We start from the raw sequence: 17,766 nt of genomic DNA, 5'->3' as shown, positions 1-17,766 counted from the left end.
ATGTCCCCACACAAGTAAGTTTGTCCCTCCTCACAGTCTCTGAAGTTAGCCCCTCTCCCAAAATGTTAAGGGTTAGCCTAGGTGTACCGGTGCCACACCGCCATTTGTAGCGTGTGCATTTGCTCTGCCAGCGTTGCAGCGCAAGTCTTTACCGCGCTGTCATTGCAACGTGAGATCTTATGTGAGTGTGGGTGGTGACTGGGAAGGGGGCTCCAAAGGGTGGGGAAGGTGGCGGTGGGGGTTGGGGGAGTTGGAGGAAGTAAAAAGGAACATGGCGGTGTTAATAGAACGGGAGAGGGGGGGCATGAGCTGAGTGGGGGAGAAGGGCAGGGGACGCAACGAGGGATGAAGGGGAGACCCTCTTTAAACACTGGAGGATGTTTGAGGGGCAGGGCTGAAGGGGGACAATCCTTCAAGTCAATGGGCCAAAGTGCAGGCATGGGGAGCGTGCGAAGGACTCGCACAATTAGTGTGACGCACTTAAAGCGTAGTGGGGAAAACTAGGAACCAGGAAAATTATGTAGGCATTCAACATTCCAGGGAAATTATTACTCTTTTGAATTAGTACAATCCCAACCAAGCCAACCTGTTCAAAAAGCAGAACCAAGTTCTGACATGTTTTTATTTGTATATGAAACAGACCTTTCACCCAGAATTTCTGTTGGTCTGGGTGCTCTGGGCTGAGCAGGGGGGCTTGCCCCGAGGAAGAGTGACCACACGAAACTCGAAGTTTGGATGCCAAACCGGCCCCATTTTTTAATTCCACAGTCAACACAACTCAACACCAAAATGTGACACTTTACAAAATCAAAACACGAATCATAATCTTCATTTCAATCATCACGTATTATTAAAAAAACACTTCTCTTGACAAGTGGCTCAGGAGGACTATAGCTCTCCCGCCACGAAGGCGTGGGGCAGGGTGATGAGGCCCTGGCCCCTCGCCACCATGCCCTACTCGGGGGGCATTACCGGGAGCCAACCTCTTTTCCACCGGGGCCAGCTGCACCCCAGTCCTGCCACCACCGCCAGGGGCCTGCGGTAGTTGTGCCTCATTCCAGCTCTGAAGTGCCCTGGTCTTCCCCCACCTGCCACAGGGTCACGGACCCACTGGTCCGCGACCCCTCGAACCTGCACAAATGTCCTCATTGTTGTTGAAAGGTTTTGAAGCAAAAGTTTTGTTCCGTTCTGGGATAGATGCACCCGTCTTGATGACAAGCCCTTGGGGTCCTCAGTAGGCCGTTCCTCACTATCTGCCATCGCCCGTGGCCCATGGCCCTCCAGGGTAGTTCATTGTTCAGTTAGCTTGTGCACATGTCCAGGGGGTGCACCGGCCTCAGGCACCGCCAGTTCAGTCTTAGAATGATCTGTGACCAGGCGAGCAATGCCCCGGGGCAGGCTCGGCCAAACCAGACTAATAAGGATACCAACTGCATGACCAGGTCTTTTCTGCCCAATTGCACCAGGTCGTTCCCACCAATGCAGAATAACCAATGCTCTTCTCATCTGTGCCTCCACCAATGAGGGTACTTGGCAGACTTGTAAGCCCCCACCAAAAATCCAGTGGATGTCTAACCCATCTATGCCAGCCAGCAAACCTGGCTGCTCGTGCACTCTCTGCTCCATCCGTCTTTAGAACGGGTGTCCTACGACCCACACCACTGGTCTTTCCATCTGTCTCTGCTTCAAGCACCAGGAAAAGGCAGCACGTTAGCCACATCAAGATATGCTGCCACAATTTCATCATCACTACTCTCCCCTGACACCCTTCACCCAGGTCCCCCGGTCCCACCTCCGGTGTCGAACCCCTTAAGCACATGAGATGTGGCCTGATGTAGCCCTTGTAGGCGCGCGACTTCCACCTCCCAACAGCTTTTATCTGTTGCTCCTCGCACCCAGACCCAGAGACCGTGGTGGCTGCCCCAATTCAGAAGGAGTGTGGGGCAAACCCCAAGCCCCCGAGCCCTATTTTTGCCATATGCTGATCTCTCTCTAGCTTTCTAGCTCATGAAGTTTTGCATGACTTGCTTCTACAGCTGCTTTGGATGTGCCTGGAGATCTTTCGCTTAAGCTTAAGAGTGTTTTTATTGAGGAGTTTTGCAAAGCAGCACGTGCATCCTTATTGCTTCAGTGCATAGTGCCATGTCAGGTTTATGTGACGTTTGCCATTAAGAAAAATGTCACACAGTATTACATCCACCAAAAATATCCTTTAAGAACATCAACAAACATTCTTAAGCTATACATGGTCAGCAAATTTGTTTAGTTTAGTTTAATTTATTATTTATATAGCGCACCTAACCCTGAGGTATCTTTTAAAATATTTTTTAAAATACAGTCCACGCTAAAAGTGAACAAGCGACAGGTTTCCAACAGCTTGCACAACTGGGGAAGCCACTAAACACCACCTGCTTTTCTCGACTACTCGTAGTGCCCAGTTGCGTTCAGCTGGATCTAGTGTATTGGAACGAGCTCTCCCTATTTCTGATTTCCCGGTCGCTGCATAGGATTCTGGAAACAGCAAAGACCACTCCTGGCTCCCATTGGAGTGCGCGGCTAGCAGACACAATCGATAGCGTGCTACCGTCGGGGTGACCGGATTGCTAATGTTTCATGGGCTTGCTACATTAATACACAGAGGAATACTTGGCCGTGATGCCATGCTTCTGATTACACTAGATACCCACCAGATAGCACCAGTGGTCGAAGTGTACGAAAATAAATAGTGGTACTATGTTCCCCAGTGAGTGACCCACCTCCACTCCCCACAAACTGATAACCATGCACAGTCCAAACCCCATACCTGGGTTCGGCTCTCGAGCTGCAACCTGTTGCAACACTAACTGTTGTTACGCCGTAGTTGCTTAAAGACTTCTGAGGCTCCTCGACCAGTGCTTCAGAACTGCTGACCAGCACTGAGACAACGATCCCTGACCCGAGCCACTGTGCAGGCCCGCCTGCACTGTCCTTCCAGCTTCGCTTGCCCAACTATTTGCCACCTGATACCCGTAGCTGTCTCCCATTTTAAACTCTGTCGAAGAAGCTGCAAAGCGCCCTAAAACCGACTCGACCCTGTCGAGCACCAAGAACACTTACAGCACAAGGTACATTTTGCTTCTGTCCCCCTGGTCCTTCTCCTAAGGCCCCTAGAGACATTTTATGTCCATTGCTCCCTTTGTGCTAAAGCCAAGTATCCTTGAACTGGTGTGATTATTTACTTTACTGACTACCCTCCTGGCATTATCCAGAGTGCATACCTTTTCCTTCTTTGAAACTGTCTGTCCTCTGCATTCTTTTTCAGGGTGGGCTGTATTTTGTAGGGTGCTAGAACTGTCTGGTGTGATAATAAAGTAGATATGTGTATGCAACCATGACTGCTTACTGGTTAAACCCTTTTATCATTGGGTAATAATTGTATTTTCACTGTGTTGCATCTAACCAACGATCCCCGACCCTTCGGAGAGAAGCCTGCTGTTCTGTCCACATTACCAAAGTTGGAAAAGGAGGTTTATAATTTGCTTGTGTTTCCAATCTGTTCGGATCCCTTGTGGTGTACTGGAGGTGTGGGGCTGATTGATGGTTTTGAAACCAATATCCATCCCTGGACCACTGGTGCCCTGTATGTTGATTCGTCACAACGGAGATCAGGCAGCAAGCAATTCCCTGCCCGATCATGCAGGGTCTAATTTACAAGATTCTGCCACCATCCTCTGTCGCCATGCTGCTGTGTTAGTTGGCATCGGCTTCGGGATCAGCCAACTGGACATACAGATTATTCGAGGAAGACTATTTTTGGGCCTCGACTTATGACTTGGCCGCACCATAACCTAAAGTCTTGATACATCTACAGTGCACTCATTGCTTTCGGTTGCCCCATGTGTGCTGGGCAGTGTGGCTGCTCACCTCTGTTTTTGCGCATGTTGGAATTTCAAAAGACACTTTCGCAGTGGCCAGGAGTAGTTTCACACCCATTTGAAAGTTGCAACCACCAGCAATTGACTTTGGGTCTGCCCTGATGAAGGCCAGGTGTGTTTAGACAAACTGTTTGCACCGTTTGGCCGAAACTCAAGTTGGCAGCTATATATGACGTATAAACTGTATGTGATCATTTTTTGTTACTAGTGTGCTCCTAGGTGTCAATTTTTGACGTTGCCAGGCACGAAATAGTGGTGCACAATCCTAAAACAAGAGTGGCACCAGCTGGGATAGATTTACCAGTTCTTGGATTTATTTATTAATATGTACTATAAGTATGTTCTTTGTTGTTTGTAAATGATTTTTTAGGATGAAGTATGTTTTAAGGTATATGTGTCGATGAGTGGCTGAGGTTGTGAGTCTAGTGGTTGTGTTACTATGTGCTTTGTTGCGATAGATACATGTTTTTATTTTGTTTTGATTCTGTAAAAACGTAGTCTACTAAATTGACAAATTGTTTTTTATGTGTGTGGTCTATTGTCAATTCGCATTATAGAATTGTTCACAGTGTTTTGTACAATGTGCATTTGATTTGTGTGCTTTTTCTCGTGTATTTAACTATGTGTGTTCTTGATTATCGTCATACATTTATATAAAAAACCAATAAAGTCAAATATTTATGTCTAAACTTTGCGAGACTGCAGCTTGAATGGTCTCATCCAATCTATTACAGTTGACATGATTTTTTCAAGATATAAATATTTCAAAATTGTGCCTTGGGTGTGCTTGTTGTTATTTTGTGTTCAGACTCCCATTGAGCCCTGCCAGTTAAATTGCCTTTATGGGACGACCTCATTCTTTGGTTGTCTGGTTACAAAACCCCTAAGCACATCAGTCCTGTGGCTTTCCTTTCCCGGTTTCTGTCATGCCACCTCGATGCAGCACGCCTAGACAAAGAGAGATGCTTGCTTGACCGTTCCCAAGCCCTTATCAAGCAGGGTGGCTATTTAAATAGCAGTTCCCAAGCAGTCATAAGCATGTCCCATCAACAAGCAGTTCATATTTTCTTTAAGCATTGAATATGCTACTTATGGAATCTTCTCTGACTGTATATTCATTAGCATGTATTAAACAGTTTATAAAATGTTTATTACATTCTAAACTGATCTAATCTTATTAAATGTTTACTTGCATTGTGTTTGATAAAAAAAAGCAATTGATAAGCAGTTTTAAGCATTTGCAGACATTTTCAAATCAGCATATAAGCATGATCTAATTTAAATTTTGCGTGCCCTATACATGCTTGGGTTAGAGAAATTCTTAAATTAGGCATTCTGTAAACAGTTTGCTTGCTTAGTTAATGTTTAAGAAAGTAGGGATGGTAGGGCCTACTTCCGCTAGTCACTGTCAAAGTTGCTTCATGTTTTTTTTTCCTGTAACCTAGGTGTTAGGCCTCCATGTCAGGAATTCAGGGGCAGAATTATGTGGTAATGTGACAACACCACCAAAGAGCTGGAGCAGTAACAGGCGAAAACAGAGTAAATCTGGGGAAGTACAACTTCCCTGTTGGTAGGGCCCCGACAGGATCCGCTGCACCACAGATAAGGTGAAGGAGTCCCACTTAACTTGGGGGGAGACACCTGGGGGACGTGGCCAGCCAGAGAAATTGCAGGACGCTGAGGAGTCGGACCTGCAGAGGAAGAACAGGCAACTATCTGGTGGTGGTGGTGGATGACCGGCACAGGGCCAGTGAGCGAAAAAAGAGCACGAGGGAACCAGTACAGATGACAGACCTGCAAATGAATGCAGCCCACAATAGAGTTCAAGAGCTAGAGAGTGACATGCTATGTTATGTTATTTTGCATTTGTATAGTGCCTTATGTACCATTGGTATGATCTCAAGGCGCTGGTAGGTTGAACGCCCTCGGGAACCACAGTTCAAGTCAGTTGAGAGAGAGAGTGGTAAAGTGCGTGGACGCACCAGGTATGTGTGCAGCTGGTGTGGTTGTTGCATGATAGCTGCTTCTTAGCAGTAAGTGTGGTGCTGTGGAGATCAGTTGAATGTGTTCAGTCTGGGGGGTAGACATCCAGACTGAGTTCTGGCTGCGCTAGGCCTGAGGAGACGCCTAAGCTAGCTGGTGTGTGCTAGCTAGCTGTGTTTTATTAGGATAATGGGTAGTTTGATGGGTCATGTTAGTATGAGAACAGCTTTACCGAATGTGTCATAGTACTGCTGTGTTCTAGTTGAATGGTGGTGTATAGGAGAGAGTAAGAGTAGTAGTGTGATATTGTGGTAATCAGTAAAGTGTACGGGACCAGGCACACTCAATGATGTTGGGAATACCTTCTAAGTTCAACTTTAACACAGTGACGTTATTAGAGCACACTTTCTAAGTTTAACTTTAACACAGTGATGCTATTAGGGCCCACTTCTAAGTTCAACTTTAACACAGTGACGCTATTAGGACACACTCAATAGTGATAGAATACCTTCTATAGTTACGCTATTAGGGCACACTTCTAAGTTGAACTCTAACACAGTGACGCTATTAGGGCACACTTTCTAAATTCAACTTTAACCCAGTGAGCCTATTAGGGCACACTTTCTAAGTTCAACTTTAACACAGTGATGTTTTTAGGGCACACTCAATGATGTTGGAATACCTTCTACAGTTCTGCTATTAGGGCACACTTTCTAAGATCAACTCTAGCACAGTGACGCTATTAGGGCACACTCAGTGATGTTGGGAATACCTTCTAGATTCAAATCTAACATAATGACGCTATTAGGGCACACTTTCAAGTTCAACTTTAACACAGTGACGCTATTAGGGCACACTTTTTACATTCAACTTTAACAAAGTGACGCTGTTAGGGCACACTCAATGATGTTGGAATACCTTCTATAGTTACGTTATTAGGGCACACTTTCTAAGTTCAACTCTAACACAGTGACGCTATTAGGGCACACTCAATGATGTTGGAATACCTTCTATAGTTGCGCTATTAGGGCACACTTTCTAAGTTCAATTTTAACACAGTGACGTTATTAGGGCACACTCAATGAAGTTGGAATACCTTCTACATTTATGCTATTAGGGTACACTTTCTAAGTTCAACTCCAGCACAGTGACGCAATTAGGGCACACTCAATAGTGATGGAATACCTTCTATAGTTACGCCATTAGGGCGCACTTTCTAAGTTCAATTTTAACACAGTGACGTTATTAGGGCACACTCAATGAAGATGGAATACCTTCTACAGTTATGCTATTAGGGTACACTTTCTAAGTTCAACTCCAGCACAGTGACGCAATTAGGGCACACTCAATAGTGATGGAATACCTTCTATAGTTACGCCATTAGGGCGCACTTTCTGAGTTCAACTTTAGCACAGTGACGCTATTAGGGCACACTTTCTAATTGCAACTACATCACAGATATGCTATTCGGCACACTTTCTAAATGCAAACTAGAACATAGATATGCAATTAGGCAGACTTTCTAGATGCAGCTACACCACAGATATGCTATTCGGCACACTTTCTAAATGCAACTACACCACAGATATGCTATTAGGTGGACTTTCTAAATGCAAACTAGACCACAGATATGCTATTAGACAGATTTTTTAAATGCAACTACTCCACCAATATGTTATTAGGCAGACTTTCTTATGCAATTAGACCACAGAATACTAATGGTGCAGACTTTCTAAATGCAATTATGCCACAGATATGCTATTTGGCATATTTTCTAAATGCAACTAGACCGCAGATATACTATTAGGCAGACTTTCAAACGCAACTACACAACAGATATGTTATTTGGTGGACATTCTAAATGCAAACTAGATCACAGATATGCTATTTGGCACACTTTCTAAATGCAACGACACCACAGATATGCTATTCGGCACACTTTCTAAATGCAACTAAACCACAGATATGCTATTAGGGGGACATTCTAAATGCAAACTAGATCACAGATATGCTATTTGGCACACTTTCTAAATGCAACGACACCACAGATATGCTATTCGGCACACTTTCTAAATGCAACGACACCACAGATATGCTATTCGGCACACTTTCTAAATGCAACGACACCACAGATATGCTATTCGGCACACTTTCTAAATGCAACAACACCACAGATATGCTATTCGGCACACTTTCTAAATGCAACGACACCACAGATATGCTATTCGGCACACTTTCTAAATGCAACGACACCACAGATATGCTATTCGGCACACTTTCTAAATGCAACAACACCACAGATATGCTATTCAGCACACTTTCTGAATGCAATTATACCACAGATATGCTATTTGAAAAGATGCAACACCTGTGCTTTCAGAAGCTCCCATTCATGGCAGGACTGCAGCTTCTGCTGAGAGAGTCTGCAATGGTGTTCTGGACGCCGGGCAGGTGAAATGGGATGAGAAACATGGGTTGAAAAATGGCCCAGTGCCATAGAGATCATGCTTCCAGGGAGAGTGCGGGGGAGCGCATCCAGCCCTGTTTCTTGCTGTAAAACATGGTGGTGGTGTTGTCTGTCAAGACCCGCACCACCTTTCCCCAGAGCTGAGGCTGAAAAGACTTGAGGGCCCAGAAGACTGCCTGCAGTTACAGGATGTTGATCTGAAACTCCTTTTCCTCCGTGAGCCAGAGGCCTCTGGCGTGAGAATGTCCTGTGTGGACTCCCCAACCCACCAGAGAGGCGTCAGTCGTAACTGTAGCCTGATACGGAGGGATCTGAAAGTGAGCACCTTGTGAGAGGTGTGGAGGAACTCACCACCATTGTAGAGCTTGACGCAATTCCTGATTGAGAGCGATCTTGTCGGTCTATGTGCCAGTGCCTTGTTGCCACCCGGCACCCAGAAATTCCTGAAGGGGTCTCATCTGTAGCCTGCAGAAGGGGACCAGATGAATGCAGGAAGACATCATCCCCAGCAAGGACTTGATGGACCCGACTGTTGCCACGGAAGCTATCGACCGCTTTTGGACCTTTCCCAGGATGGCCTTCACCCTCTCTTCCGAGGGAGTCGCCAGATGCGGGACTGTTATTTTATTTCTTTATTTTTTTAATTTGTAAACTGCACTAGCAGCCCGCAGGCATCAAAGTGCTGTTGCAGGAAAGTGTCTTAGTTACATGGACAAATGCTATGCTCAAGGTTACAGTGAGCGTGTAGACTTACACAGTAAAAGTGGATGATAACAAAGGATGGTTACATGTTACATTATCATACACTGCAGAGAGGGTTAGACCGCATAGAAGGAATAGAAGTGTATGGCAGGCCAAAGGCAATATAGCCGGTCAGGGCCACGTTAAACAAACAGCAGAGTTTTTATAGCTTTCCGGAAGGCTATGTCTGAATCAATGCTTCTGAGGTGTGGTGGTAAGGAGTTCCAATGGGTCGTGGCCATGACAGGGACGCTGGAGCATCCTACGCGAATCCTCAATGTCTTAGGAATGGTGATTCGGTTTGTGTAGGCAGTTCTGGTGGGTCTGACTGTGATCGGTTTGGCGATTCTCTGTGAAAGGTAGAGCGGGGCAGTGTTATGGACACATTTGTGCGTGATGGCGCGAGTTTTAAAGATGATGCGCTCTTTGATGGAGAGCCAGTGAACTAGTCTTCTGGTTGCTGAAATGTGTTCCCTTTTGGATATGCCGGTGGCGGCCCTAAGGGCATTATTCTGTACAGTCTGGAGTTTACAGATGTTTTTTGCTGAAGTACCTGCTAGGAGGGCGTTACAATAATCAAGCCGAGACCCAATTATTGCTCTCGCTATAGTGAGGCAGTTCTTTTCTGATAGGAAGAGTCTTGCTGCGTTGAGCAGTTTAGAGTGCGAAGAACCTGACACTGGGAAAGCACACGGTGGGTGAGGAGGCACCTCAGCAAGAATCGTGCGAGGGGAGCCAGATGCAGTGAAGGAAAAGGAGCGGTGGGAAGGCCCAGGAGCGAGAGACGTGTGCGATGGGCCAGATGCTGTCTGGACAGCTGAAGCCATAGACATGTTTCATGTGTCGAGTAGCAGTGATAATGATCAATAACTGAGCATGAACTCTCTAAAGGGACAGCAATGAGGAGAGTCGGGGGACACAATCTAGGATTCGAAAGAAGGCAAGCCAGTGAAACACTGCATTTTGGCAAATGGAGTACAATCCCAAAGAGCAACCAAAGTAAGAATAAGGAAACACGTGAAATGATTAAGACAAGGCAAGCAAACGGATCCAGATAAAGAAATGCAGGCCAGCATAAATACATCATTCTGGAACATTCATTAGGCAGTAAAGCAGGGAAGAATATCATTTAAAAAATGATTTAATGTTAACAAGCCCCAGATTTCAGTGAAGAAGTTTTAGGTGAAATAGCCCATAAGATGCATTTTAATGAGAGGGCCTTGATTGGAACGACTGAATTGAGTTGGGCTTCAGATGAGACGGCTTTCATTGTGATGTCACACATCGGATGGAACACCAACAAGCTGGCTGAAAACCTCCCACTAGACTTTAATAATGAGCATATTAGATGGTCTCTCCCCACGGGGGCTTGGCTGCAAGCGTCTGGCCAGATCTCTATCTAAGAGACCAGGCAAAAGAATCAGTGTGTGGTATCGTTAATGTAGGTATATGCTTATAGGAATAGCAGTGCCCTAAGGAACAGTTTGGTCAGAGCGGACCTATCATCGCCTCAAGAAGCTCAGACTCAATACAAGGGAACTCAACCCTGTCATAACTGCCAGCATTGCAGTAATATCTTTCCAGGCAACACAATTTCACACCCATACACAGGGAAACCCATTACATTGAAACATTCATGTACCTGTGATTCCTCAAATGTGGTCTATGCCCTTAAATGTCCTTGTGGTTTCTATTATGTTGGGATCACCATGAGAAAAGCAAAATTACGCTGGACTGAGCACAAGTCCAATATTCAGACAAAAAGTCTCAGATCCCCAGTATCAATGCACTTCCTAGAAGCAAAACACAGTATTGCCCAGCTTAAGTGTATGATCTTAGAACAAGTTAGGGTGGGACCAAGAGGGGGAGATGTCCATAAGAGATTACTCCAGAGGGAGATTGCTTGGATTGATCTTTTGGACTGTTTGAGCCCAAGAGGAATGAATTGTGAATTTGATCTCATGTGTTTTCTTTAAGGTTTTCTTTTGTGCTTTTAGTCATTTGTGTTAAGTTGCGTATAGACTGTCAATAATAATTGGCAAGGAAGTGCCTGTTAATGAATGTGCCTCTATGCACTTTCTGCATTATTCTTGAGGCCAGATCTTAAACATGATTTCTGATTATGGATTGAATTTATGAGTTTGGGTGTGTAAAAATCTATTTACAAATTGTTTATCGGTGATATTTGTGGTGGTTTTCCAGATTGTGAACGGCAGATGCACCGGGAGTTCACTGTTAAGCCTGGTAACAGATAGTCAGTTGACAGACTCATTAGAATGTGAGCGGTATTGACACCGCAGGACAAACTGAACATGCATGGAAGGGTTCTTTGCCTGAGACATGTCAATACAAAAAAAAAAAACTTAGTGGGAGTTTTGACTACTTTACAACACTTATGTGGTGTCCCTTAGGGTGATGGGAGTGACTGGATATCCGGATCACACCATATTCACCTGATGGCCACCCTCACTACCTTGCAGGAGTTTGGGGCACGGTGGACTCAAATGTCATGCCATTTAGATCTTAGCTCCACAATGAATGGGATTTCTGCTCACACCTGGACATGATTAGGGCAGAATAATGGGCGGATGCATGTGGGACGGGTGTTTCGCGAGTCTTGCACTGCGGTCACCGAGTCCCACACTAAGATGGAAGTCTGCCTCCATGACCACCATGTAAATAGAACAGTCTCGAGCAGCGCGTCTTTAGTGACGGGCTGCTCGGTTGAACTGGAAGTTGTGTATCTCTGAATGGTGAGTGTCTTTAACGAGATAACCTTAGTTGTTATAGACCTGTGCTCAGTATGACGGGCACTATGGAATCGGACCATTAGAGAGGGCTTCTGCGCACTACATGCTCTTGTGTATATGTAATTTTCAACCAGTACGGTGTCGTTTCAGCACACTGGCACAGGAGAGCCTGTGGTAGTCTTTAAGTTTATGTTTGTATGTAATCTTCAACCCGCGCAAGTGCCGTATCCCTCCTGGGGTACGGGCTTAATCACAGTCTAACAACTGGGGAGGAACGCAGTTTGTATAGCCAGATATGGACTGCACCACAGTGTATGCCCGTTTTGGCACTCAGAAGTACAATTTACATTATTAAAACACCAAGTAGCATGATTGATTCGGGTCATTTCGATAGGCTCTCCCAAGGGTAAGGGATATAGTTATTCCTTCATTTTACTAAGCTTAATATTGTTACAAGTGCAGGGTGACAATTTCGATAACACATTAAGGACACACATCTGATCTCTTCTTGCCTTTAGCCATTGCCCACTGGAAAACCCAGCTCATCACCATTTATTTCACCCGGGGAGAGGCACTTTTCTTCCTTCCGGTTGAGTACACTAAACTCTAACTATATTATTCGAAAAGATGAATCATGTTTGAGAATAAATCTTCACAATGCACTCTTGCACATTTTACCATACAGGTTGACTCTGGTTTTTGCTACATACACAGGAATGAGGTTAGTTTTACTTTTTCCTTAAGAGCTACTAATGAAATCTCTCAATTTGGCATAGAGGTATAATTAGGTTATCCTTTCCTTTTGTAGGAACTAATGAACATTTTTGAAACTATTACACACCCCGCCCTGAAGATGGATTGTTGCATAATCCGAAACGCGTCGGCACACATGGTTGTGTTTTAGGAGACTCTGAGCAGAAAGAACTATACTGCCCAGATGGACAATCGAGCTAATGTGGTTACTCTGTTGTACTTAGCCACATATGAATTCCCTGTTTAATTTAATGTGTTACTTCATGAATAATCTTCTGAGTACATTTGGGTGCTTTTGAGGACTGTTATTCAGCTCAGAAAACTGTCATTGCCTCAGAATATTGTCAATGTACTAGTACTTTTGTTGTGAATGACCTCCACACTATTAATTGATGGTGTAGTTGTTAATTTGAACGCATTTTTGGTTACATTTACTATCCTATATAAAAACACTGTATCTGTTTATAAACTGTTCTGTCTCAGCTTTGTGGTGTTTCTCTGTAGACGAGCAGATAGACAGATGTTCTGCATACCTTGTTGATCATATGAATAGTTTATGAAGACAGTGAATGCTGGTTGCATTGTAACTTAATGTAGATTGTGGTCTCTCGTGAATCAAAACTTCTCCTGGCTGGAGTGGGATTGGGCTCACGAGACACTAAAGATAACCACAGAGACTTTTGTCCCATTAGGAGTGCAGCATAGGGTAATCAGCTGGCAACGGCTGGTGTGTGTTTGGTGTTTCGTTTTTTTGAATCTCGAGTGGCCTCAAGATTCTCCCTGCTGCACCTGAAGCTTTGTAGGAACTGCCTGAAGCATAATAACCATATCCTTGTGAAATGACCTAAATATACACTTTGTGACACTGTTGTGCCTTCCACCTTATACTTTGTTCAAATTAGGCCAGCACACACTTCGGGGAGTGCCACAGGTCGGAAACTGAAATCTGCTGGTACTCTCCATTCTTCCCTGGTAATCTGGAGGACAGCTCGGGCGAGTACTCTAATGCCATAAAGGAACATGTGTGGGTTCACAGGTATTCCCCTCACTACCATCTCACTAGGTATAGCATGTATTACTAGCATTGCTCGGAGCAAGCACATGCGAGGGGTGGCGCTCTGTCTGTGAAAGATATTATCATGTTCAGTTTGCTAAACAGGTCCCTTCGCAGTAAATTGATGGGGGAGCTCTTAAGGTATAGGAGGGGTGGTTGTACAACTATCCCTCCTATCTTGAAGTCTAAATATTTTGTGTATGGAACTGTTACTACAGCCCTAGAGAATCCCTGTGTGTCGAGAGTTTTTCCTGATAGCGGGAAGTTACCTTCACTTATGCATGAGTTCTCTGCTCCTGAGTCCACCATAAAGATGAATTGCTTATTTCCTATCTCTGCCTCCACCACTGGTTCGGTTTCTGGATATAAGGTCATTGACAGTACTGGACACCCAAGTGCTCTCTGTGGGCTGTCCTAGCCAAGGTAAGCGTCTGTCCCCTGGAATGAGAAGGGGTTTCCCCCTACCAGTGTGGGCCCCTGTTAATGGGCTGCTGCTCTGTTTGGTGCAGTGGTGAAGGGAGTCTGTTTCCTATGGACTGTGGGTCGCTGCAGGGTTGGTGTGATGGCATTTACTGCTGCTTCGGTGGGGGTGGTAAGGGCCGGGAACTTGGGGAGGTAACTGTGTGTATGCCTGATGTATTTTGTATGAGATTAGTGACGTTCCCTGAAAGGGCACTTGTAGGCTTCCTGGGTGGGGGCATCCATAGGGTTGTTGATTATAACTGTAGTGCCCTCCCAGTCTGCTGCGATATTCTCTTGAGAAGTGCCCCCACCTCCCGCATGACCAACACTTCCCTTGACCACCATCTCTTGGTCCCTTCCCACCAAATCTCCCTCCTCTCTGCCCTCGGAACTCACCTCGTCCTCGTTACCGCTGCCATCCTTGCTTGTGTGGCAATAGAGGCACACCCTTCCAATCCCATCTGTTCTGGGGGCAGTGCTACCAATACCGCTGCTACTTTCACTAGTTTATTTTGAACTAGTTTCGCTTCCTCCGACTGTCTTCTCTGAATAGATTCTTTTTTTTTGTGCTCTTTGATCCTTCCACAATGGTGCACTATGATTCTCTGAATCTTAGGCCAATCCTTTGCTTCCCCCATCTATCTTATCAAGTGCCTTCTGAACCTCCTTAGCAAATCCCCAATAAAGTAAAACAAAGACATTGATTGATCCCAGGCACTGCCCATTTCTGCTGTCCACATCTCATGAACCATAAGAATGTACTGCGCATCTTCTGTGTAAATCTCGGATGTCAGGAAAGGTTTGTCGCAGTGTATCCCATACCTGTACTCTAATCTTATTGAACAAGGCCCCATCATGGGCATCGTTGCTTATTGTTACTCCTGGGTACCCCACTTTAATCCACATTGTCTCTGCCTGATCTCAAACTGCCGCCACTAACAAGTTCTTAATGTCATCTATGGCTAGGCGCACCCCTGCAGTGTGTTTTTCAAAAGCATAAATCCATTTTCCCGCACCCCTGGTGAGTTGCGGGGAGGGACTTGAGGAGATTGGTTTTGTCCATTGGTGCCCAGGGGACATAATGAGGCTACCCTGCACCCTTATGAATTAGGGGCATTTGTAATTTCATTCTTACTTTTCCAATTTTGACAACATTTCCCTTTTTCTTTGCCAATGCTATCCTCCCACACCGTTCCCTTAACCTTCTGTCCCAGAGGCTTTCTACTCTTGGTGTGGTTGTGTGGGCTTGCTCAGCCCCTCCCTCTGCTCCTTCTTCTGTATCTTCAAAATCACTCCAATACTCCTCATCCCCTCGTCGTGACCCCACATTCTCATAACTCAGAGAGTCTGTCTCCCCTTTCCGGCTCTATGTGCACTGTCCTTATGGGGGCATTGTCAATTCTGAACAGGAAGTCACCTGACTTCCACTCATCCCTGGGTGGTCAGGGAGGCATTCCTGGTGGCAACATCGGGACCTCTGCTGCCCGTGCTGTTTAACAAGCTGCTCTTAACCTAGCTAATTCTGTACATGTAGTAGCCTATGCTACTTCAAGGTCTCTCGTGCGTACCCCTGTATGAGTGGACACTTCCAGGGGTGCAATATACAGCGGAGTGGGGCCGTGCTGGGACCGGCCAACATTTTTCCACCAGGCACATAGGTTGGATTAGTGTATCCTTTGCTGGTTGGGTAGCGAGGGGATAAATCCCTTTCTTGTTCTCCCCCGTCTTCCCTCTCTCCTCAGTACTTGTGTTTTTCTCATTGTCTGGTGTCGTCACATTCCTTTCAGGGGCCTCTGTTTCCTCAAACATTCTCCAGAGGTCCAATATCTCCCTTCTATTCTGTAATGGTCTCTCTTTATACTTTGCAGTCAAGTATGTGGACATACGGTTCAAGGCACATTGATCAAAAGACACGCACTCACCAGGAGTGGGGGATCCCCTCTCCTTTAGTCTCGGTCACTCATTGATTGTGGTACTTCTTGATTTTGTCACAGTATAGCGGTAAGGCCTTACATATATGATCTAGGGGCGTGCCCGTCCCCATGTTGATGCTCAGTCCATGTCATGTCAAAACGTTCTTACACAATTACGCCCCAAACTAAGGCCAAACATTCAATTCGCCCAATATCACTTTAAAACACATATACTCCCGTCGCACTGTGCGGTCGGTCAGTCAGTACTGTCAAAATATTTGAAACAAAACAACATTAATTTCCCCTCTTTCCCTCTTATTTCCTTATCCTCAATATATCTTAAAAATAAAGTTGATAAAAATGGCCAACAAAACCCTTTCACAATCACCAAGCCAGACTATGCTTTCACTTGCATTCACTAGGTGTTCACCCGTTTCACACTGCTCTACATCCCCACCCGGACATTGTTATTCCTTGCAGGCTATAATCCTGTGTTGATGTTCTTCCGAAAGCCTCTGTTCATGGGCAATCCACAACAGGTCTGGGCCTCTCCCTGGGGCCGTACCCCACTTCAACGAGCATGAGGGAATTCTGCAAAGACAGCAACTGCAAGGGCCACCTCTGCATACGCGTTTAGGGTACTGGTCACCGTGGGTGAGCCCTTTCAGAGAGGCAACCTGGATACCTCTGCAAGAACGGGAGTGGTGGAATCATGTTATAGGGGTCACCAAATGAAGGCAAGTCCCCCTTTACGCACACTCCAGAATAAAGACAACCAGCTAGGGAAATAGGCCAGGAACTAGCATTGCAAGGATAACAAGGTTTATTCATGCAGAAAACAGATATCAGCAAAGGACTCTGCTGTTTGAGAGCGTTCTAATCTCTACAGTTACAAACATGGGCTTAAAAACCTCAAAAGCGTCATCCATATGGTACAAAAATGGGTGCCACTGATTGGAGGCACCCTACACATGAGCCTGTTCCATAGGGGATGTCAGGCGTAATTGGTTGCTTCTTCCCTGTCGATCTGGATCCACGTGGGTCAGCTGGGCTCATCCTCGTGGTGAAGGTCGGGTCGCACATTAGGGCATTGTTTCTATCTAAATATTAACTCATTGTGGCAGGCACCTGGGCAGCATGGGAAATGGTGCCAGGGAGAAGGGAGGATAAAATACTGTCATGCTGACCCACACATTCAGGGTTTCATTGATACCGCAGTTCCTGCACACACGGTCTCCACCCTCCACCCTGGGGTTTGATCTTTAATGTATCCCCCTTGTACCTCGTGTTACAAGAAGTATGTGTTGTCGCTTGTAAGAAAAACAGATGTGCATGCTTAGATCTTCAGTGGACACTTAATGGCGGTTGGGACTGGGGGGGTCACGGGTTTAGCGGGAGATGCAAAGGTGTGGGGTTGGTTCAATGGTGTGGGACTGGCTCCGGCCTGGCTGGGTGGGGGTTTGAGACCTAATGGCAGTTTATTGGAGATGGATGGATGCAGCGTGAGCCTGGTGTTGTCTCACGTTCTTGCAGGGTGTATTCCATGGCAAGATACTAAATATTCGCAACACTGAAGGGACGAGGGGGAAGTGAACTTCCGTGGGAACAGAGCTTTTGCAAAGCCAGTGTATTATACATAGATTGGGCCTTGTGAACTCGGGACGTGAACAGCGCGAGTCTGCTGCTCACCCCTTCTGGATCTAAGAAAACTTGGAGTCGAGGCTATCGG

The 17,766-nt window shown here is 45.7% G+C and overlaps 1 protein-coding gene across 1 annotated transcript in view; it reads right to left on the bottom strand.

The window, feature by feature from the left end:
• Nucleotides 1–17,766, bottom strand: part of MYO1G (myosin IG) — a 1,030,638-nt gene that overhangs the window by 281,766 nt on the left and 731,106 nt on the right. The gene's annotated exons all lie outside the window — the stretch shown is intronic.

Source organism: Ambystoma mexicanum, chromosome 2p (assembly GCF_040938575.1).
Source record: "Ambystoma mexicanum isolate Mex_15411 chromosome 2p, UKY_AmexF1_1, whole genome shotgun sequence".
NCBI lineage: Eukaryota > Metazoa > Chordata > Amphibia > Caudata > Ambystomatidae > Ambystoma > Ambystoma mexicanum.
This window is presented reverse-complemented; position numbering and strand designations above follow the sequence as displayed.